This window comes from Liolophura sinensis, chromosome 5 (assembly GCF_032854445.1).
Source record: "Liolophura sinensis isolate JHLJ2023 chromosome 5, CUHK_Ljap_v2, whole genome shotgun sequence".
NCBI lineage: Eukaryota > Metazoa > Mollusca > Polyplacophora > Chitonida > Chitonidae > Liolophura > Liolophura sinensis.
The window spans coordinates 17,053,595-17,064,104 of NC_088299.1; positions in this window are offsets into that span (position 1 = coordinate 17,053,595).

A 10,510-nucleotide genomic window follows, 5' to 3' on the forward strand; every position below is an offset into this window, starting at 1 on the left:
ACTGATACAGATTCACTCACTGGTACAAATTCACTGAAACCAATCCATGCAAACATTGATACTAACACAAATGTGCATGTGTACACCCAGCTTGTTTATAAAGCACATTAAACAAGACCTGATTTTAGATTTTAGGAACATTATGGCTTTCCGTACAGTTCAACAACTTGCAACATTTGATGATCAAAGTTTTAAGTAGTTTTAGTAGAGAGCAACAGAAGTAAAGGGAAATAACTGTGGTAGTGCCATTGACTTGCCAGGTGTGATATACTGTGCTGTGCCATTCATCAGTATGCTTGTAAAATTGTGATGTGATTTACCTAGCCTAACAGCCATTAAACAGTCATGTAGAGTTTATAATGTGACCAAGTCATATTATACAAATACTTTAATCTTTATGATATCCAGTATATGCTGAGTGTTAATCAAAACGTTTTGAAGTTGTGAAAAATATTCTGCCTCATACATGGTGAGGCTGAAGGAGACAATTTTTATTTAAATCCAGCATTTGAGGAAATTGCTGGGGCATTACTTACCTGTATCAGGTTTTGGAGGTATCATCTCTTGGATCACACCCTGGATCTCGTGAAACAGAAGTGGATGTCATTTATCATATTTACAGAAAAATGCAATATTTGTATAAATTAGGTGATATGTGCTGAGAGAAATCATAGTGTATTGAAAGTACGTGTACATGATTTTTTGAAAATGTTTGTGCTCCTGATGATGTACCTCACAAAGTGAAATTAAAGTGATAAGTGTTATACTTAAACTCCTAAGGTTTTAACATTGTTTTCAAGTTTGAAATGATAAAAATTTTAAACAACTTCCGAGAAAAACAATTCTTGGTACATGTGTGGAAGGTTTTATTACTGTTTTAAAATAATTTACAAAAATATTTAGAAATAGGTTTATAATGTTCCTTAAAAAAAATTCTTATCCTATGAATTATATTTTTTGTCTTAAAATGTTTGTGAAGTCTGAAAAAAATTAAGTTCTTAAATACATTTGATATGTTTGGGTTGGTTTTTTTTTTTTTTTTTGGTTTTCTTTTTTTTTCACAAAATTTGTCAAGTTAAAAGTTAAACTACTTTCCTGTTCATTTTTGCTTTTTGTTTTCCTTTTTCTTTTTTTTTCTTTTTTTTCTTTCCTCTTTAATCCCTCATTGTCTTCATTTCCTTTGTGTCTGTGTCAGTTAAATTTTGTATCCAGTCACACCTATTTGCCATGTTCATGTTCCATTTTTGTTTCTTTTGTTTAAAAATTACATTCATGTTTTTGTTCAGAAATCCATAATAATTAGTTTCATCTTGTGAAAAAATTGTTTCCGGGTCAAAACATTTTATAACCTATGAATGTTTGTATATTTTTGAATTTTTAGAACATATTTATTGTATAATAATGTCGAAATATGACTAGAACAGCATGTGTATACATGTACCCTGATAGCACTACAAATTATTGATGATCAAGCCATACAGAAGCAATAGTGTCAAGAAATCATGCAATGTGGGATATGCAATGAGAGGTTGTAGAGAGCTTCCATAACTGATGTGATAAATTTTGAATACAGCAGTGTCGTATGTGTGTTTTCTCCGTGGAGTTTACTTGATAGAGTGTATACATGTAATACCCAGACAAATGGTCACATGACTACGTCCTTACATGACGGTGTAACCTTTCCACATTAGAGACTCTAGGGCAGCATGAATAACCCTATAAAAATGTTCCTATTGTCTGGGCTACAGAAACTAAGGGGAATTGAAGTTGTTTAATTTGTGGCAATTAGCTTTGGTTTTTTGCTGACTGCAGTGATATTGCTGATGGACTTCATGATTTATATTGTGAATCATCAGACATATATATATATATATACATTTTTGTGTTGTTAAATCATCAGGTTCCTGTCTGAATTTGCAGAGGAATTAAACATCCCATCATTTAAAAAACAGAGATAAGTTGTGTGTTGTGTTTCCCGACGTAAGATATTCATTATTTACATCCATCTGTGTATCGTCATTCGTTTATGCAGATAAATTTGATTTAGAGAAGAAAATACTTCAGATTGTCTTACCAACAAAAGGTCTTCCCAAGACATCACTGCTGTAGCAAATATTAAGGTCATGGGATCTATGTTTGCATGGTAAACAGGATGCCTGGCGTTTCATCCCAAGTGGAGTCAAGCCTAGCAAAGACTTATGCTTGTGGTTCTTAGAAAGGTCTGTAAGCAACCTGCAAATAGCCGTGGGTTTCCCTCCACCAGCTTTCCTCCCAGCATTTCCTGACCAGGGTTGCTGGCACGACTGCAACCCACCAGTACTTATTTCTGAATTGACTCCTGAAGCCTTCAGAGAACTAGTTTTAAGCCATTTTTACACTCCAAGAACAAAGCTGAGAAGGTATTTTGTACATTTATACATGTGTGTTATTACACCTCAGAAGGTCTGCCAGAAACCTGAGGATGGTCGTGACTTTCCCGGCTATGCCGGTTTCCTCCCACCATAATGCTGGCCACCCTCGTATGAGTGAAATATTCTTGAGTACGGCGTAAAACACCAAACAAATAAGTATTACACCTCATAAATTGAATACTAAGAAACAAGCAAACATTTCATGTGTCTCTTTAGAAGCGGTGTACGTGCATGTAGCTTTAACAGTGACCAGTGAGGTCCCAGGCTCAAATCCAGCTCTCGGCACTATTCCTGCTGTGATTATAAATTGGCAGGTTTTTCAGGTACCTGGTGCAGGGTGGTGCTTACTTAAGTGTTCTCCTCTCAGAAAACAGACCACCACGTTAGAAGTGAAACATTCAAAATTCAAAACACCAATAGCAGAAGAAAAAAAAAGCAAGAAGCACTGAATGAATAAACTGTTTTAGTTGTTTGGTGTAATACGTCATGGTGTTTGTGTAGCAGTGCTCTTAAATTTAGCAAACAGATACCGTAATTCACAAACACTGCAGCGTTATGAACACCTAGCAAAGAATGGTGTGTTTTTACATAGCTCGGATCTGGCTTGGGTCAGGCCTTCAGTGCCACGCCTCAGTCACCAGCCACATGAAGACGGCTGGAGCTCCCAATTTTGCAAGTTTCGTTCATATCAGTTTAATATTTGTACTTTTGTTGGCTCAAAACGCTTTTAAAACATTCATAGCATCCGGGGCCTAAACGGCTGCTATACATGTACATACAGTCATCCCATTAAGCATCAGATGACAGCTATGGCCAGCCTGCGCCATCTTCACATTCGTCAAGACCTGCTGTTCATGTGGGCAAGTTAGTCACTAACTTACCGAAGGTTGGTGGTTTATCTCATGCACAAGTGACAGTTCGGATGAAGAATTAAATATTACTGTCATGCTAATATAAGCACATATAAAGGTTCATAGGAAGGTTTTCCTCCTATGAATTTCCACGCATTATTAATTCTGCAGCAATAGTAAAACGTTTGGACTTACTGGTCTGTCTGAAGGTATGGTAGAATGTCTATTTCGACGCATAGATTTGTGTGTAGACAAATCTTGCCAATGTAACATAGTCCAGGAGCCTGCAGAGGTTTATCGGTCAGGTCGTGTACGAAAAGTTTAACACAATGAACATGCGTGAAAACGTGTGAAAACACCAAAATGGTGCTTCTTAAGTGCTGCAGCCGTGCACAGTCCTTTCGGGGCGGCGTGATAAGTACCCCAAAACTAATTTTATCGGTCACGGTGCATCGGTGCATGAGGATAAAACTCATTTTATACATTCCTTATGACAATCTAATCACTAAAAACCAATTTTTGAGTGTTCAGCTTATGTACTAAACCACTAATTAACATCAGATGTGATTTTTCCTATGTCATGTCGAGTACGAGAATGAATTTTTGACGAAAAAGGTACTTTGACATATGCTGATTTTAAAATGCTAATAAAGTTTCAACATGTTCGTATACACTTATGAGCGGATCAAAAGTTATCTAGAGAGCGAGACAACAGGACTGTCGTGCTAAAGTTTGCAGCTAACGAGCTAGATCTTTAAATTCATGCATTTAGCTGACTTTTATTTAATAATACAATTTCGTGCTCTTCGAACCATCGCCAGGCGCACCGTAGAGCCGCAGCCTAAACATTGCCATCTGCCTTCTACATTGGTCGATAACAGATGAAGCTGCAACTCCAACTTGCAAAACAAGCAGCACTGTGACATGTCTGAAAAATGTCTGAACAACAATAATATACTCTAGCTCCCGGACACAATGGTTCCAGATTGAATACAACGTGATCCGGATGACGAGGAAAGACATCTGTTACAACCAGTGGTGATACAAAACTCCTGTACAGAAAAAACTCACAAAGTAACTAACTAGTAATGAAATAAAACAACTAGGAAATAAAAATGAAGCAGTTCTGAAATGCCAGTCCTGAAGTAAAAAACAAAGAGTGGTGACATAAAATTGGATTTTTTCATATACGAATTTAGATATACCCCTTTTAATTTTCTTTATCTTTTATTTGACGAGTGGAGAAAAACAGGTCATTTGTGTAACGTGACATGAAACTGTTGGTCATGCTGAGTATATAAAATTTTGACTATCATCAGAATAGGTTAAATAACATTGTACGTTCCTGCAAGAAATATAAATGTTTATACTACAAACTGCACCTGTTATCAACGATTTTTGGGTTTAGGACAAAGGTGTGTTTGTTTAGATCAGCACCTTGAAGCGTTGTTGGCTAACACTGTAAATGTGATGACTCCATTGGGCAGAAAAATGATTTCCCAATTTTTAGCTTCCCATTGAAAAAAAAAACACGTTTTATATCATTACTGGTTGATTTTTGTGTCATAACTGGTATGTAAGTACTGGTCATTTTTATTTCACTAGTGGTTTTATTTCACCACTGGGTGTTTTATTTGTTCACTGCTGGTTATTTTTGGTGAGCTACTTCATTACTGGTTTAACATCGACACTGGTTGTTACAACATCAGATGAAGTCTCGTCACCAGATAAACAGGAATATGATTAAGGCATACAGCACAGAGAGAAAAAACAGAGCAATGACGACAGTGCAATAACTGGCAAATGGTAACCGGTGAAATACGGCATCTTAAAAATCCTAGAACGAGACGTTTTTCCTAATCTTCTGCTGAAGTCCAATTCAGATAATAAATATTTTTCTAATATTTTTCTGTTGCTAGCTCTGAATTAAGTGAAGTGAATCTTAAGGAGAAAATGCTGTCATATTACCCTATTGTCATATTGTTTCTTATTGTTGTTAATACACTTTCAGAATGACATGTCACTGTGCGGCTTGTTTTTGCATGTTAGGGCTGGAATTCCATCTGTTCTTGACAAATGTAGAAAGTAGAACAAATCAACCCACGACGAGTAACTTCAAGCTATCATTCTCCAACTCCATCTGTTCTAGGCAAATGTAGAATGTAGAACAAATCAACCCACGACGAGTAACTTCAAGCTATCATTCTCCAACTCCATCTGTTCTGGGCAAATGTAGAAAGTAGAACAAATCAACACACGACGAGTAACGTCAAGCTATCATTCTCCAACTCCATCTGTTCTGGGCAAATGTAGAATGTAGAACAAATCAACCCACGACGAGTAACGTCAAGCTATCATTCTCCAACTCCATCTGTTCTGGGCAAATGTAGAAAGAAGAACAATTCAACCCACGACAAATAAGGTCAAGCTATCTTTCTCCAGGAAAGACGCAGTCAGTGATGTCCAAATATAACTCCAAGTGAATTTGTGACATTCAAAAGCAATGGCAGTCTTTCTGTTCACATTTTCTTTTTAAAAAAGGCAACTTTCAATCATGTACCCGATAGGGTTTATGCGATTATCTCTTTTCGGAAAATAATTTCAGCCATTTCATTAAATCTGGTCCATTCTTATAAACCAAACATGCATTGAACACATTTAGAATTACCAGTTTATAATGACCATATCCTGCTGCATCTTGTTTCACAAGTTCACCCGACATTATATCAACAGATGTCAGAAAAGCGTTACATAGGTGGTTCTTCAGTGGCTTGGTTCATTATATTAAAGCATTGACTCGTGTTCCCACCAAGATAGCACTGTTTATTCTGGGGTTTTAAGTCCTATGGCTTGTCAAGCACCTGGCCATGGTCGGCACTCCTCTGGAGAAGGTACGAAAGAGTACGAAATTGTATTAATTAACACAAGCCAGATAAATGGATGAATTTATAAATCACGTTGCACAGATGCAAACTTTGAAACGTCAGTCCTGATGCGCGCTGGTCGATAGATAACTTTTGATCCGTTCTTAAGGGTATAGTTGCATGCTAAAGCTTCACTACTACTCTTCGTCTGAAAATCATTCTCGTAATCAACATGACATAGGGAAAATCATAACTGACGTTAATAAGTGGTTTAGTACGTACGCTGAAGACCTAAGAATTGGTCACTAGTGATCAGGTTGTCATGAGGAATGTATAAGTTTCATCCTTGTACTCAATAGTGCTCTTGTTTTAAGGTAAATTAGCCGAAATATTGACCTTTGACCCATTCTTAAATGGTTTTTAGCTTTGAGTTGGAACTTAAGAATTACCATTTTATAATTAGCATATCGTTAGGTATCTTTTGGTAAAAATATTTCCTCATACATGACATAACCGATAAAGTCATAATTAGCATTAATTAGACCGTTCTCTAGTGGCTTAATGCATGGGCAGGGAACTTAAGAATTAACTTTCAGTGATCAGAATGTCATAATGAATGTATAAAAGGACCTTATCCGCATACGGGATTGTGAACAATATAATTAGTTTGGGGGTACTTTTTACCTCACCCCTAAAGGACTGTGCACGGCTGCCGCACTTAAGAATTACCATTTTAGCGTTTTCGCACATGGTTTTGTATGTTCGATGTGTTGAACTTTTCCTACGCGACCTGACCAATAAACCGATAAATCCCGTCAAACGTAGAAGGACGTCAGCTCCATGGAAAGTTGGGAAAGGTTCGTCATTATCACTGTCAAACCTAGGACGTCAGCTCCATGGAAAGTTGGGAAAGGTTTGTCATTATTCTTGTCAAACGTAGAAGGACGTCGACTCCATGGAAAGTTGGGAAAGGTTTGTCATTATTCTTGTCAAACGTAGAAGGACGTCAGCTCCATGGAAAGTTGGGAAAGGTTTGTCATTATTCTTGTCAAACGTAGAAGGACGTCAGCTCCATGGAAAGTTGGGAAAGGTTTGTCATTATTCTTGTCAAACGTAGAAGGACGTCAACTCCATGGAAAGTTGGGAAAGGTTCGTCATTATCACTGTCAAACGTAGAAGGAAGTCAACTCCATGTTAAGTTGGGAAAGGTTCGTCATTATCACTGTCAAACGTAGAAAGTGGTCAACTCCATGGAAAGTTGGGAAAGGTTTGTCATTATCACTGTCAAACGTAGAAGGATGTCAACTCCACGGAAAGTTGGGAAAGGTTTGTCATTATCACTGTCAAATGTAGAAGGATATCAACTCTATGGAAAGTTGGGAAAGGTTTGTCATTATCACTGTCAAACGTAGAAGGAGGTCAACTCCATGGAAAGTTGGGAAAGGTTTGTCATTATCACTGTCAAACGTAGAAGGATATCAACTCTATGGAAAGTTGGGAAAGGTTTGTCATTATCACTGTCAAACGTAGAAGGATATCAACTCTATGGAAAGTTGGGAAAGGTTTGTCATTATCACTGTCAAACGTAGAAGGATGTCAACTTCATGGAAAGTTGGGAAAGGTTTGTCATTATCACTGTCAAATGTAGAAGGCTGTTAACTCCATGGATAGTTGGGAAAGGTTCGTCATTATCACTGTCAAACGTAGAAAGACGTCAACTCCAAGTTGGGAAAGGTTCGTCATTATCAGCAGCTTCCAGATTGTAATTCTTCAGTTCATTGAGGCTGTTTTACAACCTGTAGTCCTACAAGTGTCATAAAAACACCCAAACTCAGAGCTTTAAACGTGTACATGGATGATTTATTTACAGCTGGACAATGGATGACTGACAATGCAGCTTAAATTTACAGCTTATGCAGAATGACGACATCATTACATTAACAAGAGTAAAAAAACGACTTAATCACATTCACCACTGTAATAAATAAGGAATTTATTACATGCACCAAAATAATAGCAAATGAATTAATAATGCTGTTTTTATGACAAAAACACAGAAAGCTGTAGTCATTTTCTAGAGACACTGATGGTCAAATCAATAAATGGCGTTTTCCTCTCTTGTTCACCAAACACCTATGAAAATATTACACTGACTTGTGTTTCCTATGAAGGATGGTTCAAAACTTGAGTAGAATACTGTGGCTTGTGTTCAAATACCATCACCAGGGTCCAACATTTGACTGTGTATTAGGCGGTAAGCCTGGTATTAACTTTAATCCGGATTAAAGTCTTGTTTACTTTGTCTTGGGATGAGACTGGTGTGAAGATTAAGCCTGACTTAACTGTAATACACTGGCCCCTATGGAACATTATTAATGTCCTAGTGCTTCATTCTCTAGTTCCTCAACACCATTAATTACCGGTGCCAGTGCCTTACAACACAGTGCCTTAACCTTATCTTAAGATAATAACTAGTACCCATGTGAAGTAGATTAGCACACATAAAACCACATTGTACAGAACAAGACAATAGTCTACCAGAGTACAGAACAAGACAATAGTCCACCAGAGTACAGAACAAGACCATGGTCTACCAGAGTACAGAACAAGACAATAGTCTATCAGAGTACAGAACAAGGCCATATTCTACCAGAGCACAGAACCAGGCCATATTCTACCAGAGTACAGAACCAGACCATATTCTACCAGAGTACAGAACCAGACCATATTCTACCAGAGCACAGAACCAGACCATATTCTACCAGAGCACAGAACCAGACCATATTCTACCAGAGTACAGAACAAGACCTTATTTTACCTCAGAGCAAAGCAAGACCTTATTCTACTCAAGTACAGAAACAGACCATATTCTACCAGAGTGCAGAACCAGACCATATTCTACCACAGCACAGAACCAGACCATATTCTACCAGAGTGCAGAACCAGACCATATTCAACCAGACCATATTCTACCAGAGTACAGAACCAGACTTTATTCTACGGGAGTATAGAACCAGGCCATATTCTACCAGAGTACAGAACAAGATCATATTCTACCAGAGTACAGAACAAGTTCATATTCTACCAGAGTACAGAACAAGTTCATATTCTACCAGAGTACAGAACAAATTCATATTCTACCAGAGTACAGAACCAGACTTTATTCTACGGGAGTATAGAACCAGGCCATATTCTACCAGAGTACAGAACAAGTTCATATTCTACCAGAGTACAGAACAAGTTCATATTCTACCAGAGTAGAGAACAAATTCATATTCTAAAATATACATGTAGATTTTGTTTAACATTACATGTACCTGTATTTGTTTATTTATTTATTTACTTGATTGGTGTTTTACGCTGTACTCAAGAATACTTCACTTATACGACGGCGGCCAGCATTATGGTGGGTGGAAACCGGGCAGAGCCTGGGGGAAACCCACGTACCTGTACAATAATCAAGCTTATGAACGAATGCATCTCTAAGCCTTAACAGAGCAGACCACCCCCCCCCCCCCCAAATACCCTGTGGTAGGCCTCAAACATACGCCATGTATATGGTAAGCATTCCATGCATTAGTTTATTTAATTCATTGAGTCATAATGCCGTACTCATGTTACTGAGTATTTCACTTCTTGATTTTCTGATGATTTGACTGATGAAATAGGAAATGAGTAGTGGTAAGAATACCAGTGTGAGATATTTTGCACAAAATGGAGGCATTCTTTGCCGGCAAGAGATATACACACATAGATTAAACGGTTTGTCTGCAGTCCAAAAGTGAAGAATTTCCTGTAAATTAGTGTAACTATTTCATTGTGAACAAGTTAACAGATTACAGGACTTGACCATCTTGCAAACATGAACAATGGTATAAATATATGCCCCAACACGAATATGTAGCAATATGTGTCATCGGTGGTATAAATAAACAAACAATTTAGCAGATTATGGGAATGATACAAAATGGTAGACATGCTAAAAAATTTACAAACACTGTCCTATGGTGAAGTCTTCGTTGCATTAATATTCTCTTCAATACTTCATGACTGTATTGATTCAAAGAGTGAATGTGATCTAATGCAAATAATGAAACACTGTATGGTATCAATGGTACATTTAGCTACGATAGTGGTACTGGAGCCAGTGGTAGCTACAACAGTGGTACTGGGGCCAGTGGTAGTTACGACAGTGGTACTGGGGACAGTGGTAATGGGGCCAGTGGTAGCTACGACAGTGGTACTGGGGACAGTGGTAGCTACAACAGTGGTACTGGGGACAGTGGTAGCTACGACAGTGGTAATGGGGACAGAGGTAGCTATGACAGTGGTACTGGGGCCAGTGATAGTTATGACATAGCTACGACAGTGGTACTGGGGACAG